A 19,979-nucleotide genomic window follows, 5' to 3' on the forward strand; every position below is an offset into this window, starting at 1 on the left:
CTAACATCAACGGTTCAATTGCTACATATGCATCTTCATAGCAACAGGGTCAGCCTCTGTCATTCAGTCACTCTCTGCTATTAAACTGCATCATGTGACCTCAGCACCGGATTGAGCACTGATCCACCTCCAAACCAGGAATCCCCCACGGGTCAGAACCGGATCTGGCTTGGGTCTTCCATTGTGGCCTCATACAGATAACACTAGATTGTGATTCTGCACTGGTCTTCACCTCATTTTCTTCGGGCAGGAATGATCTCTCTGACATCATATCCTGTCCGACCCCCAGGCCTCTCTGTGCACCGTACAGACTAATGGGGCTTTTCCACTGCAGGGTACAACTCGACTCGACTCTGTGGATAGTACCTGGTACCTGATCTGACTTTTATTAGTACCACCTCAGTCGAGGTTCCAAGCGAGCTGAGTCGATACTAAATGTGACCGATTGGTCAGGGAGAATCGTCACTTCCAGCATCACTGGATTTCAGACACACAACATCAACCCGCTAGTTTTAAAGTTAGCAACCGTGGTCAGTAAACGAGGTTCAGATGCCCCACTCGTTAGCGAAGAACGAAAAAGTCTTTCAGGAAGTGTATTGGCTGTCGGCCGCACACGGCTACCACCGGACCTACCAACAGTGTAGGGAAAAGTAAAAAAATGTCAAAGTGACTACAGAACCGTCAAGGAAAAGTGGAAGTAGTTTGACCAAATGGACACTATCTAGATCGGCGAGCAATAGGAGGGAGAGTGCCCAGCTGGAGTCCACGATGGAGGATGGTACGTTTTGTTACGTTAACTCATTCTGCTTGAAAGCTTCACTTTATTTTGTTGACCAGCTACTGGAAAGTTTGCTTCTAAAACAATCAGGACAATTGAATTGTTACACTTGTGTACAATCACCATGCAACAACTGCTTTATGCAGCACAATGAGCTAGTAGCTAACAGCTAGCTAGCATGTTATTGTTTTGGTCAGTTTGTGTCGTATTTAAGATGATGTCACGGCAGTAGTGGCGGTGCAACTATGACGACCAGCCTATAATCCCACTCATGTTGTGATAGCACTAAACTGCAGTGGAAATGCAAGATCGGAAACGTAAAGTGAGTAGAGTTGAGGCGACTCGAACCATAACGTGCAGTGGAAAAGTGCCATAAAAGAACAGCCATTTCCTTGAGCCACACACTAACACGCCACATTTCGACACTAAATTCCAAAAACAGAAACTGAGGAAAAAAGTGTAGTGTGAAAACAAGTCGAGCTGCCTTGACATGAGAATATGTACTTGTTTGAGAACAATCAAATCGCAGTCACACAACTTGCGATGTAAAGGGAATGAGTCCTGAAGAGCAGTTGAGTCGACACATGAGCCCAATCTCATAGAAGCTCCACAAAATGACCTGGTTGCTTCAGCAATTGTGTTTCATCTCACGTTTGGTTTTTGGGAAACCTCGATTAGGTTTAGGTTTAAGGTTTAGGGTAGGGAGGTCAGTTTTGTTGATTTAACTTTGAAAACCTCATCTGTTTGAGAGAACATTTCACTTGCTTATAGTGCCAAAAATTGGACATTTCACCTTGGATTGTGTAAGGACCAAACATGAGTGTTGAATGAGTGTTGATGCTCCATGTACTTCATTCTCAGGGTCATGTTTACCTTTTTAAGTGCATTTGTTTTTTTTTTTTTTGTTTTAACTGTATAAAACATAATGTGTCTCATTAATTTGTCAAATTGAATAAAAAAAATTCTCAAGAATGAGAAGTAATCACCTCTTAACCTTAAAGAAAATCAGCATCAACTCGTATATATTGTGATAATATGTTGACTGTAACTAGGACTATAATAGAAAATTAAAAGCTATATCAGATGCTACAAATTAAAAAAAAGGGGGCATTTTTTTGCTGCCACATTTTGAATTTCAGGGGCATTTTGCCCTGAGCCTCCGTTTATTTCTAAACCTTGAAAGGAGCCACATAATATTATTTTTCATTATTATTATTTTAATTGTTTTCATGAGATATTGCAGGCTGTGTTTTCTTCATGTTAAAACGAGACAACTGTAGGTCTTGTTGCATCAATATCCAAATTTTTCCCGAACACAGAAATGTTCAACAATTCATAACGAGAGCCTGTTTTCACTCACATCGGCATGTGTGTTTAATGTAAACAAACTTAGTCTTAGTGTCTATAGTGCTGATTCTCAACTGGAGTCGCGTTGACCATTTTTTGTTTTTTTTGACATAACATGTTTGTTCAAGTTTAAGGAGTGGGTAGTTGACATGAAGCTATGAACTGAGGTGGAGCACTTGTATTAAAATGAATGGGAGAAATTGGAACTCCCAATATGGTGGATTTAGAAAGGGAAGTCCCATCTTATAGGTATAAGAGCCAATCACCTTTTCAACACAGTTATCACCTGCCAGTCAACTCGAGAACGTTCATGTGCATTAGCTGAACCAGCCTGAAAAATAGATTTTTTGTATTTTTTTTTTTGCATGATCTAAACAAAATTTATGAGACCATTGTTGTCAGATTTTACTGCTGGTTTGAAATATGTGTTTTAATTGAAATCTTGACCAACCATTCTGGAGATTTCGGTCTTTCCCCATTAAAGTAGAAAGGAGCTGTAATTTTATGCCCATTATTTATATTTAAAGATGGCTGCCGACTGGACTGGCTTGTCCTGAAAAGGACTTTAACCAAGATTAGTTACGTTGCTATCTTTAACTATGTAGAGTTGTTATGACAGCCAACAACTACAGCCTAATTTTTTTTTTCCTCCAACTAACACTTCTAACAGTTGTTGTTCTCCATCTGAAATGCACGTATCTGTAGTTTCTTTTAGAGATCGGAACCAGAACATTAGAATTATCTTAGCGCTAGCCAGCGGTTAGTCAGAAAACTGTGAATAGAATTCATCTGGGGTTCGGTCACAGGTTTGCGTTTTTCTAATCAGAATTTAGAATCAGGACTATCCATTTTGAGCCATTTGTTTTTAAAATTGCATCACCAAAGTGTGGATCGCATGTGTGTATTGCTGGAAAATCCATAAAACATTCGATCTCGTGTTGTGGATAAAGACTTTATATTGCTATCGCTCAGACTTGACTTGGTGTGAAGTCAATTCTGATGAAGCGAGTGTAAATCTGTTGTCATATTATTCTCAACAGCATGTGTTTCTAGATTGGGACATGTTCTGTTCAAACTTTGACACGAATAAAACTCTCGCTTTAGTAATAAAATGAAGAGTTGCCGTGAGAGTTTGGGCTGAAGGTCAGGGTGTTCGCACTCGTTCCAGGGCACAATTACAATCTTATCTGGCCGAGACTGCACGTCAGGGGCACAATGAGGCCACGGTTATTTCATCACATACTGCTCTACACAAATCTAACAGTCATTTCCAAATAAAAAATAAAAGAGCCCACAGGAGCGGCAGAGCGGCTGATTAGCCCTCGCCTGTGATGTCGACACGATAGCGGCGTAGATTGTATTGCGTTTAGAAATGTAACAGCATGTCATTATCACGCTCCGCCAGATATCCCGAGGCAAAGTCACACGACTCAAGTCTTTCTCTGAATGCAAACAAGACGAAAAGCACCAAAAAAAGCCAACGTCCTACATTGATAAACTGTGTGAATAATTAAAGCTGAAGCATGTCATGTTTTGATGTTTCTTCATCTACACATTATTTAGAAACTTCTTTGAATGCCTCATTTTCATTCTCTTGTCCTTCGATATTTCCATCAGCTTTATTACCTGCCCCATTGTGCACTGCACTGACGCGATTGCAAGGCAATTATATTAATGGCAAAAACGATCCCTTCAAAGTGACCTCTCCTCATTCATTAAGACACACAGACGGATGAGATGACTAGCTAATGTGAGACGGCAGATGCCACACTTGTCCTGTGATCGCAGAGATCTCTCCAACGGCAGTGTGTTAAATCTTATATCTGTCAATCTAACGCCAATGGCCACTCAATACGAGACAGAGAGAGAGAGAGAGAGAGAGAGAGAGAGAGATACAGGTCTGTTCTCACATCCAGTCCACACAACATGAAATGTCATGGCTTTTTTTTTTTTATTTTTAAATGCCAGCCATCTTGTGTATTTTTTCGCCTGCTCTTTAGTCTCAGGTCTTGACGTGCAGAAAAGGGCAGATCACATTACTGCGACAACGGCATCTTTAATGACAGGTTAAACAACAAACAACTGCCTGTCTAAAGAATCATTCTGTTGACTGGCTTGTAGCTCCCAGAAAGTACCAGGTTCGGGCAAAGTTTAAAACTGAAGAATTGTCTCCCTTTCAATTTATGGGTTTTAATTTCAATTGAATTGGCCATACCCCACAGGATTTTCATTTGGAATTTGATAAAGGGAAAAATATACATTTACTGAAATGCGCTTAGTAAATTACTGAAAGAAAATAATCTAACCCTAACTCTATTAATATCTCATGACCACCACTCCAATTTTACCACTAGTTTTAATTCTATTTAACCCAAAACATTAATTGGACCCTAATCCTACATATAACTCTATTCCAACCTTCAAAATGCATCTTAACCTTTTGGACTCAAGATGGCGCCGAGTATGGCTGCTGCGTTGCGAGCTCCGTTACAACACTGCGGTTTATTGTTTGTTTTGTTTACAGTTCTTTGTTTTTTTGTCTTGGATGTTGTCTGCCTTATTGTTTACGACAGACAAACGCTTTTGGACATTAGTTCTACAATCACACATCGAAAACCGGACTTCAAATTCCTTAATGCCGACCCGCTGTTTACAAACACGCCGGCGGAGCCCTTTGTCTGTGCTGCTCGGCCGCGAAACGCAGAAGGAAAAGAGGAAAACGAGCCGGCGTTCTCATCAGAGTAAGACGTCGTGCAAATCGACCCCGCTACCCAGTATACTACTGGCAAATGTTCAGTCTCTGGACAACAAACTCTGCGAGCTGAGAGCGTGGATCTCTTTCCAACGAGAGACGAGGGACTGCTGCGTTATGTGCCTTACAGAAACCTGGCTGTCTACGGAGATTCCAGACTCGGCCATCGAAATCACGGGCTTTTCCGTGCACCGAGCGGACAGAGCGAAAGACCTCTCTGGTAAAAGCAGAGGTGGTGGTGTATGTTTTATGATCAACAAATCATGGTGTGATCAGAGGAACGTACATTTCATCAAGTCTTTTTGCTCTCCTGATCTGGAATATCTCATGCTTCTGTGTCGACCATACTGGCTGCCGAGGGAATTCACAGCGGTTATCATCACAGCTGTGTACATCCCCCGCAAGCCGACACAGACCGGGCACTCAGGGAACTGTATGGGTGTATAAGTGAGCAGGAAACCGCGCACCCTGAGGCTGCGTTCATTGTTGCCGGGACTTTAACAAAGCCAACTTCAAAGCAATCGCCCCAAAATACCACCAACACATAAAGTTCAACACACGAGGGGACCGGGTTTTGGATCATTGTTACTCTCCCTTCCGGAAGGCTACAAATCCCTCCCCGCCCCCATTTGGCAATCGGACCATTCTTCCGTTCTGCTTCTGCCCGCTTACAGGCAGAAACTGAAACAGGAAGCACCCACCCTCAGAACGATCCAGTGCTGGTCGGACCAATCAGACTCTGCGCTACAAGACTGTTTTGATCACGCGGACTGGGAGATGTTCCGGTCCGCCTCTGATGACGACATCGAGGTTTACGCTGACAGCGTAACGTGTTTCATCAGGAAGTGCGTAGAGGACGTTGTTCCGACCAAAACTATACGGATATACCCCAACCAGAAACCATGGGTTAACGGCGATGTTCAGCGGCACTCACTGCGCGGACCTCCGCTTTAATTCTCCTAACACGGAGGAGCGTAAACAAGCCAGTTATGCCCTCCGTAACACTATCAGTGCAGCTAAACGCCAGTATAGGCACAAGCTTGAAGGCCAGTTCAACACCACTGACTCTAGAAGTATGTGGCAGGGAATTAACACAATCACGGACTACAAGCGGAATAAAGTCTCCGCCATGAACACCGCTGCATCTCTCCCGGACGAACTTAATACATTTTATGCTCGTTTTGAGGACAGTAACACCGCCCTCGCGGAGAGAGCACTCGCTGCTGACGCTACAGAGGTTGATTCACTCTCCGTCTCTGTTGTGGATGTAACCCGATCATTCCGACGGGTGAACATCCGTAAAGCCGCGGGTCCAGACGGCATTCGGGCCGCGTCATCAGAGCGTGCGCGAATCAACTGGCTGGTGTTTTTACGGACATTTTCAATCTGTCCCTCTCCCTGTCTGTAGTCCCCACATGCTTCAAAACATCAACCATTGTGCCTGTACCGAAGCAAGCTATAATCACATGCTTAAATGACTGGCGTCCTGTTGCTCTGACCCCATCATCAGCAAATGCTTCGAGAGGTTAATCAGAGATCACATCTGCTCTGTTCTGCCCCCTCTTTGGACCCATTGCAGTTTGCCTACCGCAACAACCGCTCCACTGATGATGCCATTGCATCTACAATACACACTGCTCTCTCCCACCTGGAAAAAGGAACACATATGTGAGAATGCTGTTTGTAGACTACAGCTCAGCATTCAACACCATAGTGCCCTCCAAGCTTGATGAGAAACTCCGGGCTCTGGGCTTAAACAGCTCGCTGTGCAGCTGGATCCTGGATTTCCTGTCAGGCAGACGTCAGGTGGTTAGAATGGGCAGCAACACCTCCTCATCACTGACCCTCAACACTGGAGCCCCGCAGGGCTGTGTTCTCAGCCCACTCCTGTATTCCCTGTACACACATGACTGTGTGGCAACACATAGCTCCAATGCCATCATTAAGTTTGCTGACGATACGACGGTGGTAGGTCTGATCACTGACAATGATGAAAGAGCCTACAGAGAGGAGGTGCACACTCTGACACGCTGGTGTCAGGAGCACAACCTCTCCCTCAACGTCAGTAAAACCAAGGAGCTTGTTGTGGACTTCAGGAAGAAAGACGGAGAACACAGCCCCATCACCATCAATGGAGCACCGGTGGAGAGAGTCAGCAGCTTCAAGTTCCTCGGTGTCCACATTACTGAGGAACTCACATGGTCCGTCCACACTGAGGCCGTTGTGAAGAAGGCTCACCAGCGCCTCTTCTTCCTGAGACGGCTGAGGAAGTTTGGAATGAACCACCACATCCTCACACGGTTCTACACCAGCACTGTAGAGAGCATCCTGACTGGCTGCATCACCGCCTGGTACGGCAATAGCACCGCAGCACAACTGCAAAGCCCTGCAAAGGGTGGTGCGAACTGCCAGGAACATCATCGGAGGTGAGCTTCCCTCCCTCCAGGACATATACACCAGGCGGTGTGTGAAAAAGCTCGGAGGATCATCAGAGACTCCAGTCACCCAAGTCATGGGCTGTTCTCACTGCTACCATCAGGCAGGCGGTATCGCAGCATCAGGACCCGCACCAGCCGACTACATGATAGCTTTTTCCCCAAGCAATCAGACTGTTGAACTCTTGATCTATCAGGATCAATAATTAGCACTGCACTTTATTAATCTATAATCTCACACTGGACTGTCAACATATTCTCCTCAATACAACTGCTATATATATATATATATATATACACATATATATTTCATATACTCCCACTTATTGTATTGTATTGTATATTCTGTTCTATATTCTGCATTGTATATAATTATTGTGTTGTGTAAGTATGTGTACATCTGATTTGTAAATTGTTTTGTGTAAGTATGTGTACATTTGATATGTAAATTGTTTTGTGTAAGTATGTTGTTTATTGTAATTGGTATATGTCTCGTCACTGTCATGACTGCTATGTTGCTCGGAACTGCACACAAGAATTTCACCTACTGTTGCACTTGTGTACATGGTAGTGTGACAATAAAGTGATTTGATTTGATTTTTTGATTTTTTTGAACCCTAAACCAAACACAGACCTAATTTAACCCCAATTGATCCTGAATTTTAGCCCTGATCACCATCCATTAAATTTAACCCTGTTTTGAAGTGGGTCTTTAGTTTTTGTACTTTTGAACCCTGGTTTTAACCCTTGTTCTATTATGTTCTCTAGATTTAAAATAATAATTTTATTGATCCCAAAATTACATTGATAGGAGCTCAGGCTATGCCACCAATGGTGAAGAGACAAATCCCTAAGAACCACATAGGGCGTCACATGAGATGGACAGGCTTAAAGATTGACAGTTACATTTATAGACATATAACAGCCTGAAATTCACACTCAACAAGCCCTGAGCCTCCAACAATACCAAGACCCAGATAGTACAGTGGGTATAAAATGAACTATGGCACGGGAGACCCGGGATCTAATTCAGAGGCAAACTGACACAACAAACAAACAGTCGACAATCAAAATGTTATTTACCAGCTTGTGAGATTACATGTTGCCTGTGTCAATTAAAGGATAGAAATCAATGTTATGTTAACATGTACACCTTCACCTAACCCTAACTAACACCTTCACCTAACCCTTCTCCTCGCTCACTCTGAAGCACACAAAAACCATGTAGGTTATTAATTACTTTTAGCCTTTTGTGGTTTAATACTCACACATGACCATATTACGATATTGATGTTATGATAAATGATCATCACAAGTCTAATGATTCACCCTTTAAGAAGTCATTGCAAGTGTCCAAACAAAAAGTGCATTAAAATCATTGTGATATTCACCATATAGCTCATAATGATATGAAACCTAACATCTTCCACACCTTACAAACACTGTGTGCTGCCTGCTTGAGGAGTGACTGATATATAGAAGCATGTTCTTGTATGTGTTGCTCAAAAAGGTTGAAATATTAACATTTCAAAAAGTGGAAAATGTACAAGATATAGTATCTTAGTTAATGTTACTCTTGACAAGCTCAGATTTCTGAGTTGTGCACAATAAATGGAGACTGAAAGATCTCATTTGAACTTGATATCACACCATTCACATTTTCCAATTTATACTTTAGTCATACTGGCTTCACAGACTGTATATTTAAAATATTGCTTTATACCTCTGCTTGTTTGATGATCAGTCTAATGAATACATATATATATATATATATATATTTAAGCGCTATCACATGAGCAAGAGTACGATATGACCCTACATCAGCACTCCTGTGATTTGGCCGCAGGCTGAGTGCCGTAGCAGTGCTGATTTAGAGCCATATAGCACGATTGTGAGTGTGATATTACTTATATACAACAGTTCAATGAACAAATCAATTCGAAAGCCTTCGTTAGTAATTCAAAAATGTCACTTTAGAACTAAAATCACAGCTTGGGCTGTTTCTAACAAGTTATTGGAGAAACAAGTATGTGTGTGTGTGTGTGTGTGTGTGTGTGTGTGTGTGAGAGAGAGAGAGAGAGAGAGAGAGAGAGAGAGAGAGGAGAGAGAGATATATGGAGCGTTTTCATATATACAACAGTTCCGGTCGTCGAATCTGATAGGACGAGAGACGTTCCATGAGTCTGATACCATCAGCACTCCTATGCTTCACTGTATCTGTATCACTCAGCTTATGTTTGTGCCATTCTAAACTAAAGTGTAAGAGCAGTGCATATGTGTTAAGTGCTTCTTTTTTACATTACATATGTGTGGCAGGGCGGAGGGCGGGGCCTGGTCGTGATCATACACACCCTGTCCCTTATCAAGCTAATCAAGCCTACGAAAGGGATAAAGGCCGATTGCGGAGGATTGTGCGGGAGAGAGAGATAGTTTACAGACATGTCCGTCATGTGTGTGTTTGTCTTTTGGTTTAAGTTATTCATTAAAATATTATTTATATTGCCAAGCCGGTTCTCGCCTCCTCCTTTCCATTGACTTCTTTATAATATGTTAGCCAGCAGGTGGTGGCAAATGATAATTTTTGTGTGTAATATGAGCCAGTTGGTGATGTGAAGTGAATCCGCGTCAGCCAGTGTCTATAAAACAGATCTTTGGGATTGCTCGTATTACTACTACACTAATAAAGCCAGGAAAAAGTGCTAGGAAATAGTTTTAAATGGCTTTCAATGAACAACTTCAGCTTTATGGCTCATCACAGCTGAGGGACACAACAGACTGATTAATTACACAATGGGTGCTGTTTAAAATGCTGGAGGACATTGCGGTTTCTATATTGATCGACTCTTGCGCACCGGCTACTGTGAAATAGGGAGAAATGCCCCGCTTGGATGCTATTTTTCCGATGAGAAAGCTGATCTTCAGAAAGCTGACAGCATCTCTGCTTGGGAGTGGCAACAAGTGATTTTACACTCTCTCTCTCTCTCTCTCTCACTCACTTTAACACACACAGACATCCATCCATCCTTATTTATCCAATAACTTGTTCGAAAACAGCACAAGCCATGATACTATTTCTGAAGTGACATTTTTGAATTACTAACTGAGGCTTGGATGCCTAATTTGTTTTGAACCAGCAACAGTAGATTCTGATCTACCACGTAATGAAGTAATTCCATGCACAAATGCGTTTTTATGACCATACTCCTAATTTTGTTTTTACTTGTTCATTGAACTGTTGTATATAAGCAATAACACACTCGCAATCATGCTATATGGCCCTAAATCAGCACTGCTGTGATCGATGGCACTCTGCCTGCGGCCAAATCAATAATTGCACACTTGCTCATGTGATATTGTTTAAATATATATATATATATATATTTATATACAGCTCCGGAAATATCGGTGATGATCTGGCTTCAGCAGGGCTTCGTCATTGTGAAGGATCCATGAATAAAGCCACGTACAAGATTATCCTGGGAGAAAACTTGCTTCCTTCTGCTCTGACAATGTTCCCTAACTCTGAGGATTGGATTTTTCCAGCAGAACAATGCTCCATGCCACACATTTGTGGATGGAGGACCACCAGATCAAGACCCCAGACCTGAACCCCATTGAAAACCTCTGGAATGTGTCAAGAGGAAGATGGATGACCACAAGAATGATGCTTCAATTTTTGTTCCAGTAGTGGCATTGTCAGGCCCCTCGTCTGTCTCCGCTCACTCTCATCCCCGCTTCAACTCTATCGACTGATTACACTCACCTGATCTCCAACCACCTCATCAAAGACACTTTAAATATTCACCCCAAACTCCCATGCCTGTCTCATTTGGACTCCTCACATGTGTAGTATTCATCCTTGTGACTTTTCTGAAGAATATCTCCTGCATTTGAGTTAAGTTATTAGTTTGTTTGACTTCACCTTTGTTTTTGATATCCAGTTCTGTTCTCCGTATATACCTGTGTTTGTTTGTATCCCTTAATAAATCTGCACTTCTGTTGTCCTCTTCCTCTGACTGTAACAAGTCACCCAACAGTAATATAAATGGATGGTAGAGAGCATGCTAAGATGCATGAAAGCTGTGATTGGAAATCAGGGTTATTCCAGCAAATATAGATTTTTGAACTATTCCTAATGCAGAGTTTACACTACATGATTTTAGGTCCGATTTTCAATCGGTGACAGTTTTGTGAAGATCGCCGACAAAAGCACGAAATCATAAGCAAATCAGAGCTCGCTCCTTTAAGCGTCGATCGCAATGTATGAATGATCAAAGACGCAATTTGAGAGAAGCTCTGATGCATCGCCCGATGTCAGCGAGATATCTAGAACATTAAATATCTTGACATGTTTGCGACTGCAAATCGTGCAGTGTGAAATATGTTTCGACTGAATACAACTGCAGTGTTGACCTACAGCCAATGAGAGAGCAAGAAACGGGGCACGGGAAGGTTCAGTGGGAGGAGTCCTGATGTACCTGCAACAGAACATCAACTAGCAGCTGCGGTATCAAGAAAGTCTCATTGGACCGAAGAAATGGAGGAAAGATTAGTGGAAAATTGGCTGGAGCACCAGTGCCTATTTGATGTTTCATCTGAACTGTAGCACAACCGGGTGGAGAAAGAGAAGAGTTGGAGAGAAATTGCCAATTCTCTTGGACAGTCAAGTAAGCAAATAGATCGATTTTTCAGTAGGAGGCACTTTTTCATATTGTAACTAATAAAATACACAATGTCTTTAGGTGATTAAAAACATACACATCATATTCTGAAATGCTTAACATATGATCATGCACTTGTTTTCGTATCTCGTATCAATTCTCGCGTGTACTCTTTTTGTTGTGAAAGTCCAGGCAGAGTCGTCGGGGATTCGTCAATAGTGACATTTTTTGTCGAGGTATGAAAACACCAGTTGTCATTTTCTGCAAATAAATGCTCTAAATGACAATATTTTTATTGGGAATTTGAGAAATGTTGTCAGTACTTTACAGAATAAAAATATATTTTTGCACCAGCAGGTTAATAAAATGTAGGTTATATCTAAAAGCCGCTCACTGAATTAAACACGCAATGTGACGAGATCATGTGACAACAGTGTAACATACTACTGTTAGAAATCTTGAAACATTTATCTAGAATAATCATTAGTATCACAAGCTAGTAATTCATACCGAACATATCTGAAGTGTCAAACAGCAGAGGACAACACTTAAACACAATGATAATGTGAACAATGACTCTGCGATTTTAAAAGTGTAAAAGTTTGTGGATGAACAGAAATATTGCAAGTGTCCTCAGAAAAGCTACATAATCATTTTCCACAGCTGTTCTTTTGCTAAGACTGTGTTTTTGTCTCTGTTGAAGAAAAAAAAAGGAACTAAACTGAAAATAAAAATGTAACAGCTTGCAGTTTCATTCAGATCTTCCATAGCTCTTTTGAGCAGCATGTTACATCACAGCAAAAAATTATATTTAATTAATTTATTTTGTATTTACTGTAGAGTAGTGTGGGTGGCAGAGCTGTTTCTAAACATATGGGGCCCTAAGCAAAATCCTACTTGGAGCCTCAAGTACATCCATTACATTCTCACTTCCTACTCTGGCCACAACGGGCCCCCTATAGTTATAGAGCTAAAGACGCCTAAATCTTTCTTGCAGATTTTGGTATTTCTTTAAAGCCTTGCTTTGTGGCCCCCCCTGGTTGCTTGGGGGCCCTAAGGTGCTTATACCGCTTATAGATAAAAAAACAGCCCTGGTGGTTGATCAAAAGAGCCCACCTTCAAGTCTCTATGATATTCTGGTGTGTTGATATGAATCGAGTCCCTCCTTCAATGTAAGTCAACTGGATTTTTTCAGCCATTTATCATTCTTCTGGTGAAAAAGATCCCAGTGAAGATCTTTAGTAAAGTAACAGCACACCTCTCCTTAGGAGGACACATGATTTGAGATGTCATTCATGCCTGGAGCACAAACGCTACCACAATGATCACATGGGAAGTCTGCTTGTTGGTTCCGAGATTCCCAGTAGGATCGGCCACATTATGCAGACTCATCGACAAGCGGGATCTCCTACCAGACATTTTTACATTGACTTCATTGTTTACCTACCTCTGTGGTATGGCCGGAAGTGTTGCATTCGGATAATGTGTTTGTGTAATCGTGTTTGCATATCAGTGTCGAGCGCTGTTCTGAGGATGCATTTTCCCCTCTAACGTTAGATTTTTTTCTCAACTGATGGTTAGATTTAGGTTTGGGGTTTGAGTTAGGGGGTACAGTTTATATGCATTCCTCTTCACTGAATTAAAGACACAGCTGAAAACAACTTGCTTCAAAATTTGCTTTTGGCAACCCTCTTGGACATTACACACAGAAAATGGAGCTCACACTTGCCTATACGCCCAACGACACTTACCGTTTTGACCACTTGGGGCAGTTTATTGATTTGTGTTAAGCACAGACCAATTTTAGCTAAAGAAAAGTCAACCTACTGTTTCCGATTTCACTGTGAGATCAGTCTGAGGCTGTAGGACCGCATACACACATTTGGGACGTACTAAAATTGCATAAAGTCCATCAATCAAATTGGAGTTTTTGACTTCAAGCAGCTCTTGCCATCTCTACTATTGCTTCCACTGATTTTAACACACTTTTAACCCAAGGCCATTTCAGTGAGTCAGGGTATAGATAATAGAGATGTGCCCAAAGCCAAATACCATATTCAGAAAGGCACAAATAATTACTTCAAAATGAATAACTAATTAACAAATTAAATATACGTAGGTATATATATATATATATACACCTTTTACCCTGTGTGAAGTCCACAGTAGTAGACTGAAAAAATGTCTGGCTTGCTAAAGTGTAAACCTTATGAATGAAAATGTGCAGGGTGTGATTTCAAATCGGATGGGCGCTGTCCCGACCGTTTCCATCTCCATTTATTGAGCATGTTTCGAGTTTGTTGAGAGTAACAATAACTGATAAATAATATACTTTTTCCACTTCTTGAAATGTCTACAGTATGTTAATATATTCCGTGACTCTTAAGTAATAATTCCCATATATTCATTTATAAACCAACCTGAGCACAATGTTAAATTCCTGACCTGAAGTAATGATTATCACAGCGGAGATCATTAAAGTTGACCATTTTTTTATCCACACCAGCGATCAAGGTAATTATCTGGTTTTAAGATATTATTCTATTCAGAATATTCCTGCCCATGTGATACAAGAAAAATGAAATGTGCTCTATTTTTATTGTTTTCCTTTTTAACTGTGCTAAATATGAGAAGGTTAGTGTCCTTGAGCTCTGGATAGGCGCTAGATAAATTAAATGAAATAAATCTAATGAAATAATAATAATTATTATTGTTTTCCCACTATTCACTTCTGGAAAAACTAGAAAGGCTCACTCTTGCCATTTATTCTACTAGATTTAGCTAATTCTGCACGAGTAATTTAACTAAATAATTATGTCCTCCACATTATAATTTAAATATTTATGCAGAAATCAACCTCAAGTTTATTGTAAATATTCCTGAAAGACTTTCACTTGATTGTAGGCCAAACTGATTAATTCTTATTCCTTTTAGTGTATGTAATATTCACTGCAATCATGAGCCTCCAGAATGACGTTGTTATAGATGCACAGACATAAATGAACATTCTGTTTCAGCATATAGTAATGGCAGAAGAAACCACAGTTAACAACATTTCATTCCACAGTCGTAGTCAACAAATTCAGCTTCATCTAAGTTGTAATTAAATAATAATAGCGTAATAATAATAATAATAATAATAATATAAACAGGCATATACAAGGCCTATTTTATTTTTTAGAATCTATAAATGTAATAGAGTAACATAAGATAAATGGTCATTTCATTTAGCTTTGACACACTTCCAGCTTAAGCCCCGCCCACATTTTTTTTTTTTTTTCTTCTTTTTTTCTCAAATACAGATACAGATAATGGCTTTGCTGCACACCCCTAATATATATCAATCAATACAGACCTAATTTATGTATATGTATACAATATATATATATATATATATATATATATATATATATATATATATATATATATATATATATATACATATAACATCGTCAAAAGGTAACAATAGATTACTGGTTAAAATATACTTCCTCTGATTGAATAAAAGAAAAGATAGATTTGCTCTGAAATGTTTTAAAAGTTTATCATCTTCAATATCATCAAAAGGGTAAAAAAAGGATTGCCCATCCCTAGTTGTAGCAGGATCTACTCAATTGTACCGATGCTGACTTTGGATTTGTCAGTTCTAATTAGTGTTGTCATGGTACCAAAATTTCAGTAGTCGGTCTCAATACCAATGAAAATTCACTGTTCTCGATACCAATTTTGGTACCACAGCATAAGACAATGCTAATATGACAATGTGCTACTGAACACACACGTTTAACCTATATAAAAAGTTACATTCAATTTAAATAATAAATAAAGTGTTTCTCAATCAAGGATGCGTTGCTTAAGTGTTTTTAAAAGTATGTTTTATTCTTTACCAAATCATGTTTTCCTTTTTATTATTATTATTATTATTATTATTATTATTTTCCAGAACTCCATGTTTTAGTTTAATTTAATTTCATCACCAAAATAATGTCTAATCAATTCATTCTTAAAACTTCCAACAAGAGAAAATAGAACTTTTCAACAAATCATTGCATTTTTTTGGGGCCAAACTTTTATTCAATCAAATATTCAAATATCTTGCTTATGATATATTGCTTAATTATTATTTAATATTATTATCATTACTGTGAATATTACATTTTACTATACAGTTGTAATATATTTCTGTCACAATTTCTTCAATTTCAGGTCTCTGTCTTATATTTTGAAACGTGCTTTTATTATGATGTGTGTTTTTTGCTGGAAGCTTCATTATCCGGATAAACAATTAGCGACACGGAGACTTTTTTTTCAGTCACATCTGAAATCTAATCTCTTTACACTGGCCTTTGAGTCTGACAAATGAAATGTAGGACATAGTTTTGGAGCGTTTGTATTTTGTGTTTTAGATTACTGGTGTTTGTGTATATGATCATTTTTAAATGTTATGTTTGAAATTGTATTACAGTGAAGCACTTTAGTCAACTCTGTTGTTTTAAATGCTATACAAATAACGTTTAGATGAGATTAAAGCGCAAATGCTGTGATTTCATTATATAAATATGTAGTTTACATGTGCTGCATGCTTCACAGTATAATAGTGCTCTGCTCTGTCATCTGATACAACGTGAATGATTCTCAATATGTTTGTGCGGTCGGATTTATACATTCTTTCAAAGTACACAGCTCTTCCACACAAAGATGGCCACCTTTAGTTGTTTAATAAATCACACTAGGACATGTCACGATTTTAGTTTGATTAATTGTCCATTTCAGTGACAAAGGAGTAACAGAGCATATGCGCAAAATTAGCATTTTAAAGCAGTCGTGTGCGAGTCATACTGTGTGCTGGTACTGGATAGAGTCGGTTCTCAGTACTACCAGTACTGCAGAAACATTGGTATCGTTAGATCTTTTTTATTTTAGTATCGTCTTGGTACTGAAGTACCAGTACTTTTGACAGCACTAGTTCTAATGTAGTTTGATGTCTGACTAGTTGAAAGTGTATTACTGGTGTCTAATTACAAGTGGTGTGATTCATGCTTTACTTTAACTCTCCCAGTAGTCTAATTTGAGTAAGTCGGTCTTATTTATGCGTGTTTCCCCTTTGGTTCTCTCACATTTTTTGTTGTAATGTGAAACATGAATGCTTGTTATAAGTATCACTAACACATTTGTGGCTGTGTAATGAAAGGAATCGGCCCGAGCCGTGAGCAACCCGGCTTTATCCGTCTTTTATCTGGCCTTGTGATTTTCAAAATTCTCTCTGAAAGTCTTCTCTAGGTAACCGCTTTTGATGCTGAATGTCATTATGCTGCATAAAACATCCCCTCATGAGCACAGGATTACAACACGCAAAATGACGCAATAGTCCATGAGCAATAGCCTAACAGTGGACTTTTGATTATTAGCATATAGTTTCAATGTGATCGGACGGATTTATTCAACTTCAAGCAGTCAGGATGTAACAAAGGACACAAAATCACGCTGAGTCATGTTAAAAATCAATCAATCAATATTTAGTTTTTTTTTATTATTTTATTAAAGATTACTCAATTATTTTTGTTTAATGTTATGAAATTAAAGCATGTAAATATAAATATTTTTTGTGTGTGTGAAAATTTTTGCCTATTTTTGTATGATTTATGCATTTCAATTTCATAATAACTTTTCATCAAATGTAATTTGTGAAATGTTTAACAAAATGAAATGAATAAAATTAATGTTTATTTATTTTCTATTTTATTTGATTAAATATTACTCAATTCCATTTGATGGAAATGTAATGCGTAAATCTGGGGGGGGTCTGTGTATCTCAGCGAGTATTGTCACCCCTGGAGTTTATGAGTTTGAATCCAGGGTGTGCTGAGTAACTCCAAACAGGTCTCCTAAGCAATCAAATTGGCCCGGTTGCTAGGGAGGGTATAGTCACATGGGGTAACCTCCTCGTGGTCACTATAATGTGGTTCTCGCTCTCAATGGGGCGTGTGGTGAGTTGTGTGTGGATCGTGGAGAGTAGCATGAGTCTCCACATGCTGTGAGTCTCCGCGGTGTCATGCACAACGAGTCACGTGATCAGATGCGCTGATTGTCGGTCTCAGAAGCGGCAACTGAGACTTGTCCTCCACCACCCAGATTGTGGTGAGTAACCGCACCACCACAAGGACCTACTAAAGAAGTGGGAATTGGGGATTCCAAATTGGGACAAAAGGGGATAAATACAAAACACGTAAATATATATATATATATATATATATATATATATATATATATATATATATATATATATATATATATATATATATATATATATATTAGTGTAGAAAGTTAACTAGATGCCCAAGAGCACAACTGCATAGTCTGTCATGTCTGTGAAATCAATGAATATTTCTTACTTTAGGATAGACAGAAATGTATGATTAGAACGTTGACACACATTTCTGCTAAATTCTTCTGTTTTCTGTTCAACCAAACATGTACTGACACTGTTGCGAGAGTTTGTGCTGCTTATTTTGACAATGCACCGCCCAGTTAGACAAGAAGGAGCTGTCTGACCAACAAGTGATCTTTCTCAATTTTCTTTTATTGTGCAGTTTAGCAGTTGGTAAATCTGAAATTAATGATACGACAATAATAGCCTTGAGTAGAAAGAAAAAACTTAATGGGCAGTTCCAAATGGACAGAAAAGAAGTGGAAACGTGTGTAGGCTTGTGGGAAAAATAGACTTCCATCCTACCCTGAATATACACACTATACATGTGGACTGTAAAGATACACTTGAAGACATCCCATTTTCTTGCTAGTAACAGCGTCAAAAATCTTGGATTTTTCCCAAAAATGTATGCCACGAATCTGTAGAACTTTGTCAAATCAAGTGATTTGTTTATTGTATACCTTGAAATGTCAAACAATTCTGTACATAATAGATGACATGAAGTTAAAAATGAAACTGCCTGATGAAATTAATGATGCAAACCGATTCAATGAAACCATTTTGAACCAGAAATGAACTGAACTTATCCTAAATCTAATGATGGTAGATGGTCTGCACTTATATAGCGCCTTTTTAACCTTAACGGTATTCATTTAGACTGCGTCTCATTTAGCCATACACACACACATTCATACACCAATGGCGGAAGAGCTGCTATGTAAGGTACTACTAGCCTGCCATTGGGAGCAACTTGGGGTTCAGTGTCTTGCCCAAGGACACTTTGGCATGTGGAGTCGTGTGGGCCAGGATTCTAACCACCAACCCTGCAATTAGTGGCCGACCTGCTCTACCAACTGAGCCACAGGAAGGAAATTTACTAGGCCAGTGACACACTCTTTAGGAAACTTAATGGTCAAATAAGAAGCACATAAAAACCATTGTGATATGCACCAGCAAAATAATCTTTCTTGCCAGCAAAATAATCATGACTTAACCATTAATTATTTGATACTGTATATCGCCCACCTGTAGCGGTAACCTTTAGTATTATCAGCCAGTAAAAGTGTCATGCATTCATTTTCCCAGATGCGTCTCATCACAGCTGTGAACCCATTTCTTTTCTAAAGCAGACGTGCAAACACCAGCGTCTACAAATATATTTCAGACTTAAAATGACATAATGATCTTTTCAGATGTAAATAGTAAAAGGAAAGAAAAATCGAAATTTCTGCACTTGTTTTGAGGTGTTTCATTTGACATGGAGCAGCTGGATTCATGATCAATTCAGTGAGTGGGTGATGCAAACGCTCCTTTGCTGTCAATTTATCTTCATTATTGTGCAACTAACTATTCTCTTTTGTGTTTATGGGTCTTTGCGAACCTTCAAAGGAATAGTTTACCCCCCAGAAAAATTAACGCGCCCACTTCTGAGCCCTTATTATGTTCTAGTCTATTAAAATATCATAAAAGAAGTCCATATCACTCTTGTGCTTTGTTTGAACTTGCTTTGTGGGAGGATCAGACACTTGTCAGTGTAGGTTTAGTATGTGTAAAACAGGTTAAACTGTAGTAAAAT

At 39.4% G+C, this 19,979-nt stretch overlaps 1 protein-coding gene across 2 annotated transcripts in view; it reads right to left on the bottom strand.

The window, feature by feature from the left end:
- LOC127637470 (BMP/retinoic acid-inducible neural-specific protein 1-like) overlaps window positions 1-19,979 on the bottom strand; it is a 190,324-nt gene that overhangs the window by 39,497 nt on the left and 130,848 nt on the right. The gene's annotated exons all lie outside the window — the stretch shown is intronic.

Source organism: Xyrauchen texanus, chromosome 4 (genome assembly GCF_025860055.1).
Source record: "Xyrauchen texanus isolate HMW12.3.18 chromosome 4, RBS_HiC_50CHRs, whole genome shotgun sequence".
NCBI lineage: Eukaryota > Metazoa > Chordata > Actinopteri > Cypriniformes > Catostomidae > Xyrauchen > Xyrauchen texanus.